The 13,409-nt window shown below is 42.9% G+C and overlaps 1 long non-coding RNA gene across 1 annotated transcript; it reads right to left on the minus strand.

The window, feature by feature from the left end:
• Window positions 1–11,821: 11,821 nt before the first annotated feature.
• Window positions 11,822–12,421, minus strand: LOC118561074. The gene is made up of 2 exons (XR_004929752.1): window positions 12,051–12,421; window positions 11,822–11,928 (listed from the first exon to the last, which is right to left on the minus strand). It is a non-coding gene; the product is annotated as an uncharacterized LOC118561074 (long non-coding RNA).
• Window positions 12,422–13,409: the final 988 nt, after the last annotated feature.

Below are 13,409 nucleotides of genomic sequence, written 5' to 3' on the forward strand. Positions count from 1 at the left end.
CAGTTTCCCTATGTCTGTTAAGCTCTCTCAGTCAGTAGGTCAATTTAAGTCCAGACTGAAAACACATCCATTTTACCTGGTCTTCAACACCAGTACCAGAATGTAAAATTTGTACTTACTTGATTTGAATTCTCGGGAAATTGCTTTAATCTGAAATTAAGTATGTCTTGGTTTTTATTTGTATTGTTAGGTTTTGGAATTTTATTGTAAATTTTGTTATTGTTTTTATAATTTTTTAACAAAACTTTGTTTTATTTATTGTTTTATCCTTTATCCACCTAATATCTGATTGTTGTGAAGCACTTTGGTCAGCTGAAGTTGTTGTAAATGTGCAATATAAATAATAAACCTATCTTTAGCCAGCAATTTCAGATAGCATTTAATGTCACCCATTCTGGCCCCTGCCTGACATTCCACTGTGGTCCCTGGTGTCAATAATGCCACGTTTCTGACTACGGAGCTGCACATTACCAGAGTCGGTTTCTCAGTGGGTGTGCCGCTGAGTGGGGAAAATATGTTAGAAACACAAACGGGTTGAGCTGCCTAGGCTCTGCTGCATAAAGCTAAACTATGTGGCTCCGCCTAGACATTCTTTTGATATTTCAATAGAGCAGAGTATGACACCCTCACCTCCAAAGCTACAAAAACACTACATTTATTACATGTACCATCATCACTAAAGGAGGCAAAGGAATAACAGTACATTAGACACAGAGAGCAAGAGAGAGGGGGAGATTTAAAAAAAGAAGCTAAAGGATAAGCGAGGAAGCCATCGTAGGGCTAAAGCTAGGCTTAGGGCTCCAACAACGTATCGATAAAATTGATAAAAATCAACAATTAAAAGCGTTGGCAAAGAATTTCATCAGCAATTTGTGGTGTTGCGTGATTAATGTGTCACTCCCCATGTTGCGGAGCCGTTACCTCACCTGCAGAGCGTCATCAAGCCTGGCAGACTGGCTACAGAGCGAGTTGAGACGGAGGCAGAGCAGAGGCGGCATTTTCAAATACTGCTTTTTTGTAGTAAATTCTATAAAAAGTCCTCAAAAGATGAGCTCATCATGCATTACGACACCAAAAGTAACATGCGAGATTTGACATGGCACGAGAGCACCTTAGTCATACTGGACCTGAAGCAACATGGAGTCATTGATGAGGGTGATGGGATCTCAACAGCAGTGTAAATTATTACACTATCTTATGTTTGTTCCGGTTCAAAGTGTGGAAACACCGACAGCGCTTGGCTCGCGGGCTGTGAGTGGTGTCCTGCGTGGCACCCCAAAGCACGACTATAAGCAGACCTCTCAACTGCGTGGAGGGTAGGGTTAGTAGCTCGGCTTGGCTGTTATAGCAAAGTTCTCACCTGAGATGGAATTTCTACCCCCTGCATTAGGCAAGGCAAATTTATTTATATAGCACAATTCAGTACAGAGACAATGCAAAGTGCTTTACATGACTAAAATATAGGAAAATAAAACAGAATAAAAGCAAGTAGGGATAAAATGTAGAAACAAAAAAGAACATTAAAAACAGTAAAACAGTTTAACTAGAACAGTCAAAGGCTATTTTAAAACAAATGTCTTTTTAATCTTGATTTGAAAGAACTCAGGCTTTCCACACTTTTACAGTTTTCTGGAAGTTTGTTCCAGATAAATGGAGCATAGGAACTAAATGCTGCTTCTCCATGTTTGGTTCTGGTTCTGGGTATGCAGAGCAGGCTGGAGCCAGAAGATCTTAGTGGTCTGGAGGGTTGATACACTGATAACAAGTCTGTAATGTATTTAGGTGCTAAGCCATTTAGGGATTTATAGACTAACAGAAGTATTTTAAAGTCTATTCTCTGAGATACAGGGAGCCAGTGTAATGACTTTAAAACTGGGGTTATGTTCTCTACGTTCTTAGTCTTAGTGAGGACACGGGCAGCAGCGTTCTGGATCAGCTGCAGCTGTTTCATCCACTTTTTAGACAGACCTATGAAAACACCGTTGCTGTAATCAATTATACTAAATATAAACGCATGGATTAATTTTTCCAGATCCTGCTGAGACATCAATCCTTTAATCCTAGAAATGTTCTTCAGGTGATAGAAAGCCAACCTTGTAATTGTCTTTAGATGCTTTTTGAGGTTCAGGTCTGAGTCCATCACTACACCCAGTTTTCGGGCCTGATTAGTGGTTCCTAGCTGAAGCGACTGAAGCTGTGAGCTAACTTTTGATCTCTCCTCTATGTGTCCAAAGATTATTAGTTCTGTTTTGTTTTTATTCAACTGAAGAAAATTTTGGCACATCCAGGCATTGATTTCTTCTAGGCATTTACTCAGTGCCTGAACTGGTTTATAGTCACCTGGTGACATGGTGATGTAAAGCTGTGTGTCATCTGCGTAGTTATGGTAGCTGATGTTGTTGTTTTTTATGATCTGAGCAAGAGGGAGCATGTAGATATTGAAGAGGAGGGGACCCAGGATGGACCCTTGGGGAAACCCACATGTGATTTTTGTCGTCTTTGATGTAAAGTTACCTACTGATACAAAAAAGTCCCTGTCCTTTAAGTAGGATTTAAACCAGTTGAGAGCTGTACCAGAGAGACCGACCCAGTTCTCCAGGCGTTCTAACAGAATGGAGTGATCGACAGTATCAAATGCTGCACTAAGGTCCAATAGTACCAGCACGGTGGTTCTTCCACAGTCTGTATTTATATGGATGTCATTAAACACCTTGATAAGGGCGGTCTCTGTACTGTGGTAAGCACGGAAGCCAGACTGGAAAACGTCAAAGCGGCTGGTCGTTGTTAAGAAAGTGTTTAAATGTTGAAATACAGCTTTTTCAATAATCTCACTGATAAAGGGGAGGTTTGAGATGGGCCTGTAGTTCTGGAGTAGAAGTTTGTCTAAATTGTTCTTTTTCAGCAGTGGTTTGATAATTGCTGTTTTTAGGGACTGGAGGAAAACACCTGACAGAGGGGACGTGTTTATTATCTGAGTCAACTCAGACGCTATGACAGGTAAAACTTTCTTAAAGAAAACTGTGGGTAGAACATCAAGGTAGCAGGAGGAGGAACTGCGCTGCTGAGTGATCTGCTCTATGTTTTTGTGGTTTATTTGGGTGAATTGGGACATTTTGTCAAAAATAGTTCCAGCTGAATACAGCATTGGTTCTGGTGTTGATATGGTAGTACAAAGTGATCCTCTAATTTTTAGGATTTTCTCAGTAAAGAAGTTAGCAAATTCATTGCAGGCCCTGGTGGAGTGGAGTTCGGAAGTCACGGACCCAGGAGGATTTGTTAACCTGTCGACTGTGGCAAATAAGACATGAGCATTATTAATGTTCTTGTTTATGATCTCAGAGAAGAAAGATTCTCTTGCATTTTTCAATTGTAAGTTATATCTGTAAAGTCTCTCTTTATAGATGTCATAGTGACCCTGCAGTCTGTTCTTTCTTCACCTGCGTTCAGCTTTTCGACACTCCCTTTTTTCACCTCTAACTGCTGGAGCATTTCTCCAAGGAGATTTTTTCTTCCTGGAAAGAACTTTCACTTTAACTGGAGCAATGCAGTCAATGATGTCTGAGACTTTAGAATGAAAGTTATCTACTAGCTTATCTACTGAGTTGCAGCCCAAGGTTGAAGTATCAGAGTAAGCTTGAATAAAAGTTTCCTTGGCATTGTCCTTAAAGGTGCGTTTTCTTACGATGTCCCTTTGGCTAAATGAGTCACTGGAAATTATGCTTTCAAAGGTAACAGAAAAATGATCAGATCGGGCAACATCAGTTACATTGACCTGTGAAATCTTTAGACCTTTAGTGATGATCAAGTCTAAAATATGTCCCTGTTTGTGTGTTGGCTGTTTAACATATTGAGTTAAACCAAAGTTTCTAAGTGTGTCACACAGTTCTTTTGCTCTTCTGTCTTCAGGGTTGTCAACGTGAAAGTTGAAGTCTCCCACAATAATTAAACAGTCATAATCAACACATATCACAGACAGGAGGTCACTAAAATCCTTTAAAAAGTTTGATGTGGACTTAGGAGGCCTGTAAACATTCAGAAACATAGTTCGTTCCGGGCTCTTTACGTGGAGAGCCAAATGTTCAAAAGAGTCAAATTTTCCCAAAAACAACTTTTTACACTTTAGTGAATCATTAAACAATGTTGCTACTCCTCCACCTTTCCTTTGCTGTCTGCTCTCACAAATAAAATTGTAGTTTGGAGGAGTTGACTCCAACAGAATAACTTCTTCATTAGATTCATGTAACCATGTTTCTGTTAAAAACATTACATCAAGATTATTGTCAATAATGAAGTCATTAATTAAAAGGGATTTTCCTGACAGAGATCTAATGTTTAATAAACCCAGTTTATATGACTTAGTGGTTGATGATGTCTCTGTGACAGGTTGCATGTGACAGTTTATGACTTTTAAGTGTTTGTTCCTGTTTATCCTTTTGTTTTTCTTATTTCTGCCACGTATCATTAGATATTCCATAATCTCCAGCAAAAGGCCCAGGCTGATGCTGGAAACTTTCATGTCTGATAAACGTGGGGCCAGGGCCCAATCTGTATCACAGCGAAGTAATATGGAGGTCTTGAGCATCAGGATGTTCTGTGATACGTAGAGGAGGAGGACTTGAGGCTCTGGGGCCTTTGGAAAATCCTGGTTTATTCACAGCAGAAAGGCTATGTGGAGAGGATATCATCTGTAGGCCAATCTTAAGTACTTTGTTCATGTCGTGAGAAAATTCCAGAAAAGGAACTTCTGGGCTTTGTGGAGAGGAAGGGGAGGCGGGTCCAGTCTGGACCAGTGTTTGTGGGGATGGAGGTTCTTGGTCCTCTCTTTGTCCTGCTGAGATCTGGGATGAGTCCTCCCGTAGCTCTGACGAAGCCTGTTTCTGTGTCATCAATTGGCATCACTCACACTCCCCTAGCCTGGTTTCAATCTTATCTTTCTGGCCACACTCAGTTTGTTCAGATTAAGTCATATCGTTCCAACTCCTCTCCAGTTACCACCGGTGTTCCCCAAGGCTCTGTTCTAGGACCCCTACTTTTTATCATCTACATTCTCCCAAGGGGGAGAATGTAGATGATCTTTAAAAAATAAAGACAAACGCAATGACAAATCCTATATTGCTAATTTCCACATGGGGGTACCAACCAGCATTTATGCTCTGGGCTCCGCTTTTCTTCTCAGGCGAAGTGCCTACATCCACTTGAATGTACACCAAGCGTGGTGCACCAAGACAATAGGTATCCCATGAGAAAGGATGGGTACCTTTCACATTTGAAACGATATGGTACCGATAACCAGTACGTGGGAATCAATATCACTACTCAACTTACATGTCTTTGGTAATTTGTGTGTTTATGTAGTCATAAATGTTAGTTTATTATTAAAATCTAAAAAAAATTCAATTTAACATATTTGTTTACTAAATATATAAACTTGTTTGGATCTACAAATTAACCTTATTAAATAATTTATGAATTTAATGCATTGCCTGAATAATAATTAAGGCAACGTATTAAAACATTTTTCCCCCAGTGTCCTCTCTAGCAATGTGGCAATAAGAATTAATGTCTTAATGCCAAATAGAGCTCGACAGATTTTACTTTCACAAGTGGAGCAACCAGCTTTCGCCATAGTGCTCCGCTTGATTTATGCATCTAAATAGTTTTATTGTGATTCCTGTGGGGAGAATGTCAAATTATGTGGACACTACAAAGGGAAAGTAGGAGAGTAAAGGAAAAACAAGAAGAAAAAAAAGAGAAGAGGTGAAAGAAAAAAGAAATAGAAGGGAAAGAATGATAAAACGTCTTCCGTCTGCTTCATCACCAGGAAAGAGAGATGTAAAAAGAACAGCACAACCAACGGACATACTAGTGTAACAGATACAATAGAGTAACACCTTGATACCATTGCTAGATCATATGTATTATTATTTAAGCTGACATGTGTAAAGTGATACGTGAAAAAAGAAAGTAAAAAAATAAATAAATTACGGGCTTTCTGTATATAAGTGAACACTTAGAACCTGGAACCCAACACCTGTGGGTGTTTCTGAGAGTGCACTTGTGGATGTGAAATTTATCCAGAAGGAAATTGCTCAATAGTGGTTGTGAAGAACCAAAGGCCCGCCTTCCCCGAGCACCGAGGCAGGCGCCAGGGGACCCATAGCCCCAGACTCCCAAAGGGGCCCCCAAGGCAGGGTGCCCAAGAGGGGCTAAAACAGGAAATCTGCAACCCCCCCCCCAAGGAAAGAGGAGAGACGACCCCGAGGAAATCCCCCAGCCACCAAAGTGCCTAAGCCCCCAGGAGCCATGGGGACGAGCCACGGGGACGAGCCCGTGGGCTCCGCCGGCAGCTAGGCCCCACAAAGCAGCCAGGCCCCACAATGCAGCCACCAGGAATGGGCCGGCACCCACCCAGGAACCCGCCCCAAACCCAAGGGCCGCCAATGGGCCAAGGCGCCAGCCAGCAGAGGGGGGAAGGACGTGGGGGGATGGGCTCCGCACCTAGCGGAGATTTGAGATGGACTTGGGAGAGGGAGCGGACCGGACCCGAACCTGGCAAAAAAAAAAATCTCATTCACACCATCCCACCCTAGTGCCTCACTCACCACACACATACTTACAAAAAAAAGACGACACTGTACACACATTACCACATAACACTCACATCCAACAATCCCAAGTGTGTGTGTGTGTGGGGGGGCACCACAATCCCACTATCCGCCTGCCTGTGCACGATCCCCGATCCCGCCCCCGGACCAGACGCCCCCCGGACCAGGCCCCCCAGGGAGGGGGCCAGCATGACCCGTACGGGCCACCCGACCAGAACCCCCCTCACCCCCTAAATACCTAATAAACCCACTCCCTCCCCCACCTTACCCTAGCCACCCCTCCCCCATCCCTTTCTGGGGAGAGCAGAGGCGTCAGCCCCAGTCCCGGCAAGCCGCTCGCGCCCCACAGTAACCCCGCCAATACTACCGGACCCAGTAGCCTGCTCCTCCTCCAGGCCCCAGACTCTGTGCCGCAATTAGAGAACGGGGGTGTGGAAAAGACCCCAATCCTCCATACACCCGCTCAGATGTTGTGTTGTTGCATGTTGTTATCAAGTGTGTTTAAAACTGGGAGCGCCGAAGGGGGTGCCCGGCACAGTCTACCCCCCCTCCGGAAGTTAGCTGGTGCCGGCGCACCCCCTCCAAGCAACTGCCCAGAACCCTCAATATCTAAATGCGAGAGGGGGTGTAGGGAGCCATCCGAGGTGAGGCTCACACAACGTAAGACGCCCCCCAGATGCCTTCACCCCCCCATACCATGGCCTACATGAATGTGCGTTGTGAAAATGTTTGAAGTGAAAGTGTCTAAAATGCATGATAAAATGGGGTGAGGGACATCATCAGAAAGTGGCAAACTCCAGTAATGCCCCCCTCCCCTAGGTCCTACATGTGTGGCAGTGTGATGGAGCAGGCAGAGGGAGGAGTCCGTGGTGGGGAGAAAAAGGACTGGGGAGCCTACAGCAGTCCCAGGGAGCCAGCTCCCCTACTGACTCTAATAGGCACGACCGCTCCCTGAAAGCCCACCCGGAGAAGGAGCCCCCGCCAGCGGCACCACCATAGCCCGGGGGCCAGGGATAGGCGGCAGGGCCCGCGAGCCAACCACCCACCAGGACCAACACCTCCACCACCCTAGCCCACCCACCAAGCCTACTGGCTTCCCCCCTCCCCAAAAAAGTAGAATAAAATAAATAAATAAATAAATAAGAGGGGGGACCCTGGCTAGCCAGCCCGCACGAGCCATCCAAAACCCCACACCCCAGGTGAAACCCGCACCGGGAGACGGCACGGACCAGGACCGAGACAGGGGGTCGGACACAAAGCCCACCAAAACGTCCACACACACACACACACACACACACACACACACACACACACACACACACACACACACACACACACACACACACACACACACACACACACCCCACTCGTAGATCTAATCCCTCCACAACAATAACATTCAAACAACTCACCATACATACAACAATAGGGTTAGTCCCTACTCCCCCTCCCTCTCCTCCCCCCAGTAGCAGAGTGCCAACTCAAAGATAGGGAAGACCATCTGCCCTGAGATGTTAATGCCCATGCCCCCCTACCTGCTCAACAGGCCCCCCAGCACACCAGAGGCCCCGTGCAGGGGCAGACACCCGGGTGCGCGCCGGCCCAGACCTTAAGTGGCATACCCCCCGGAACCCGAACCCCCGCCGGGGCCCCCGCCTGAGGGCGGCACACCCCAGGGACCCCAGGCCCCCGGACCCACCCAGCGGCAGCACAGCTACCAGGTCAGTAACCCACATCCGTCACCACGGAACTCCCCAAGAGCGCCGCCCGTAGGCCTCCCAAGCCCCTTCCAGATGGGGGCAACAGACCCCGGGGTCAAACCCACCAGGCGCCCCACTCCGAGTGCCCCCCAGATCCCCAGGGACCCCCCTATCCAGCCACTGCTGCCCTGCAGGAAGCAACCCACCTCCCCCCATTCCACTAAGTGATGGTGCTGATCAAAGGAGCCCAAAGAGATCGATCAGATGTGGATGCAGATGCAGCCTCAAGATTAATATGATCCAACAAAAGATCTCTATACTGATTTATACTGACATTTTCCATACTTTTCCAATTCATGAGGATAGTTTTCTTTATGATACATAATGCAGTGAAAACCATGCAAACTACTTTTTTTTCCAGAGGGCTTTCCTCAATGTTACCCAGCAAGCAAACTGATGGGGAAGGTGAAATTTTACAACTCAGGCACTTTGATAAGTCCTTACATATCTGTGCCCAGAACCTCTGGACTGGTGTGCATAACCATAACAGATGAATAGAATTATCAGGGTGATTGCCTATGCAGTGTGGACAGATATTAGATTGTGCAAGACCCATCTTGAATAATCTTTGTCCTGTGTAGTGTACTCTATGAAGGATTTTGAATTGTATTAGTTGTAAGTTGGTGTTTCTAGTCAATTTGAAAGTTCTTAGACATATCTGAGCCCAGAAGTTTTGGCCAAAGCTGACTGATAATCCTCTTCCCATTTCATAATAGGAAGAGATATTGAATCATCTATTTTAGTCAGGGTCCTGTATGATTTAGACAGTAGTTTGGCGGAGTTTAAATCTAGGAACTCTAATTATTAGTTGGGATTTGTAAACCACCTTTAATATGCTTAAATTTATTTCTAGTTATAGATTTAATTTGTTCATTCCAAGAATTTATTTTTACTAATGCCATATTGCATATTTAGTTTGGCAAAAGTGATAAACTCGGTTCCGTCAATTAAATGTTCCAGGTATTCAATACCTTTATTCTTCCAGTATGTAAAGTTTATTATATTATTATTTTGAACGATGTCAGGGTTATTCCAGATGGGTGTACGACTGCACGGGATAAGTGATGACTTTGTCATTTTAAGAAACTTCCACCATGCTGTCATAGTGGAGCTAATAACATTTTTAAAGCATTGTTTTGCAAAAGCTTTACAGATTATTTTAATATCAACGTTGATTAAGGATATGGGACGATAGCTGTGGGAAACATAGGATCTTTGCCTGGCTTAAGCAGAAGACTGATGGGGGCAGAGATCATATTAGCTGGAAATTTACTTTATAAAATTCAGTAGGGAATCTATCTGGACCTGGAGCCTTTTTATTGGGCATACTTATTAGAGCTTCCTGAACTTCAACTCTTGTCAGCGGTGAGTCCAGTGTCGTTCTTTGGTTTAGGAAGTGTAATTTTATCCAGAAATTGCTTGATGCCATTATCTGATGGATTTATCTGTGATGTGTATAAAGATTTGTAGAAATCTCAGAAGGTGTTCTTTATACATTCCGGATCACTTAATGTATTACCAGTTGAGTCTGTAACTGCAAATATAGTTGTTTTCTCTTCATTTATTTTTAGCTGATTAGCTAAGAAGCTTCCTGACTTATTGCCATGATCAAAGTTTTCTATTCAAAGTTTTTGTATTAGAAATTTATTTTGCTTTTCAATATAATGGTTTAATTCTAATTTTACTTTATGGATTTTTCCCAACTTTCCCTCTTCTTGAGAAGTTTCTAGTAACTTAAGTTTTTCTTTTAATTCCTGAATCTTTTTGTTTTCTATCTTCTTTTTATGAGATGAGAATTAAATTATTTTACCTCTCATCACTGCTTTCCCTGCTTCCCATAGTACAGATTCTGATGTGCCTGGCAGATCATTGTATTCTAAATATGAAGCCCACTCTTCTTTGAAAAATTTAATAAATTCTTCATCTTTAAGCAGCGATGTATTAAATCCCCAGCTCTTGTTTTGTGGGGTTATTTTTTTTTATTTGTTAGGGTTAAAGTAACAGGAGCATGATCACTAATAGCAATAGGATGAATTACAGCCTCTGAAATGTCCGACAGCAGCGAGCTGCTGATTAAGAAATAATCCAAACGAGAATAAGAGTGGTGGACATTTGAAAAAAAAAGTATATTCCTTACTATTAGGATGAAGAGAACGGCATGCATGCAAAGACCAAAACCTATGGAGTAAGAGAGCTTCCTAAATAGACTTGTACATAAAAGGATAGTTGTGTCCATATTAGTCAGAAGTTGTGCATAACAAACATTTGTAAACTCATAATAATTTAAATCGTATTCAAAAGATACAACATACAGGTTAAATAGTTACAACTTCAATAACTAATAAATACAAATTTCAAGTTTAAATTTGTGCTTTACTCTTTATGAACACAAACAGCAGCGGCTGCTTGAGAATACGGATTTTTTCTTTGAGAATACGAATTCACAACAGTGGTCTGACGTCACGGTTTCCAAGGCTGGTTAATGGAGCACAGAATGCGAAGATAGGAGCCGCGCATGCGTTCTTCAGACTGACCGTCTCAGAATGCACCGCGGCCGCAGCTTGATTCCAGACAGCGCAGAGTGTCTGATCAATACTCCATTCTGGAAGGTGGCGGTAATGCACCTATAAGTTGTTTTCCAACCGCCATTAAAAACAAGAGAAGAAGAAGAAGAAGAAGAAGACAGCGCAGAGATCACAGTGGTAAGTTAAACATTCCCTTTTCTGCTGCTGTTCTTCAAAAGTACGTTTTCAGATCGAGGCGAGAACATTATACTTTTAAGCTTCCCTATTTACAGAGTTGGTGCGTAATTTAAAAAAAGAGTCTGATTTATTTGTTTTGTGTTTATCAGACTGAAGCGTGTTGCTTTATTAACTCAATAATTGCTGGAATAAATTATAAATGTCTCCCAAGGATGACAGCAGCATATAAAATAGTGCTGGACGATAATTTAATAACAATATATCAGTCGAAAGACGTGTGGCACAATAAGGGAAAAAAGGGTCGATAAAAGTTGGTAAGACAGTTTTCCTTCCTTCCTTTTAACCTATATTAGTTGATGCTACAGTCACTGCTTCCTCTCAACCAATCGTAATCGCGGACCCAGGCACACCGTCACAAAGCGCCGCCCTCTCAAACCACAACACAGAACTATCATGGTTGAGTTTTGGTTTGGCTTTGTTTTTCTGTTATTTTCATTTTTTCATCTCTTTTGAGTTAGGTTTAATTTTATTTTATGTTTTCAGTCATCAGTTATTTTCTGTCAATTTTCACTTCACCTCCTCAGCAGTCAGTCACACCTGATATCATTTGCTTGTTAATTAGTCAGACCCTTGTTTCACCTGTTAGTGCTCTATTTAAACCTCCCTCTGTCTTCAGTTCAGCACTGGGCCGTCTTCTGCTATCCAACACTCCATGCCAGTCCTCGATTGTGTCTTGGAAGATCTGTTTCTGTTCTTTCATTGAAGGTTAGTCCTGCCTGTTGCCTTAAAAGACTTGGTACGCTACTGTTGTCCCTGGAGAAGCTCTGTTCTGTGTCCTGGTGTCTCCAGAGAGCTGCTAACCTGACTAGCCACCCAGTGGAGGCTCTGCTCTGAGTCCTGGTGTCTCCAGAGAGCTGCTAACCTGACTAGCCGCTCTGAGGAAGCCCTACTCTGTGTCCTGGTATCTCCTGAGAACTGCTAACCTGCCTGGCCACCCTGGAAAAGCTCCACTCGGTGCCCTGGTGTTGCTATGAGGCCTACTAGCCTAGCAGCCCTATGCTTCCTAGCCTCCAGGCTTGAATGGACTCTCACTCCGGGCCGTCAGCTCCTGCCATCACCTACATCCCTGACCTTCTGCAGTCCTGAACCTCCGGTCTTCATCACTCACCACCCAGCATACTTGTTTCAATAAAGACTCAAACTTTTAGTCCCGTGTGTGCGTCCTGAGTTAATCGATAAACAAACCATGACAAGAACACGTGAATATGTCACAGCAAGGAGCAGCGGAGGAAACGGGGTTTTACTAGTTCGCCAGCCTGACAGAAATAAACCACAGTGAACTGTAAAATTTGCAAGGAACCGGTAAAAACAAAGTCTGGTAACGCAACCAACTTGTTTCATCACCTCAGCCGCTCACTGCCGCAGCAGCGCGAGCTGTGTCAGCCCCGCGCGGCTCCGCGTCATCTTCTTAGGAATCTTATGGAAGTTCTTCCAAAACAAAGCGGGTATAGCAGCAAAACTGGGCTCCCTTCTCTGTGATAAAATGACAAAGCGTCCAAGCAGCATAAGGACATTACGCATGCAGTAACATGCTTCATAGTGATGGACATGCTGCTGTTGTCTGCAGCTGAAAAACCTGGTTTCAAACAATTACTCGCCACTCATGATCCGTGACATAAAGTTCCGGGCTGCAAGTTTTTCTCCTAACAGCGCCGGTCACTTTAGTTTATTCTTTGTCAGTTTTTAATAACATCACCCAGGTCTCTTAAGTTGAGTTATTTTTCTTTTAAAAAAATCAGTTATTGTTAAAAATGTTGGGTAAATAAGAAGTTATTTGGGATTGAGTGTTTGTGTGTGATATATTAAAATTAAGTAATTTAGCAATATTATAAGAGCCAGGTTTTAAATCTTTTTGATAATTATCTATCCATCAATATGCATTTTTTATCAATATGCTTTTTTCTATATCATCCAGCCCTAATATAAAATCTATAAATAAATAAATTCTACAAATGTTTTTTCTAAGTGAGTTTCCTCTGAGTGAGGACACGAAGAATTGAGAAGAGAAAGAGGGAAAGAAAACAATAGTAACAATATATGAAAAAAAAACAGGTATTTATTTTAGACAAATGTTTTAACTTTGGAACAGAATGAAGGTGTAACATATTCAACAAATTAACAGTTACTAACGTGGTTTAAAACAAAGAAATAACTTCTATTAACATCTTTTACAAATAGACAACACCTACAAACATACAATTAAAAATAGTTGGAATGGAAATTAATTCACTAATTATTTTATGTATTTTTACAGGTGGTGAAAAAAATGAAATGAAGCAGCA

This window comes from Fundulus heteroclitus, unplaced genomic scaffold, assembly GCF_011125445.2.
Source record: "Fundulus heteroclitus isolate FHET01 unplaced genomic scaffold, MU-UCD_Fhet_4.1 scaffold_551, whole genome shotgun sequence".
Classification (NCBI taxonomy): Eukaryota; Metazoa; Chordata; class Actinopteri; order Cyprinodontiformes; family Fundulidae; genus Fundulus; species Fundulus heteroclitus.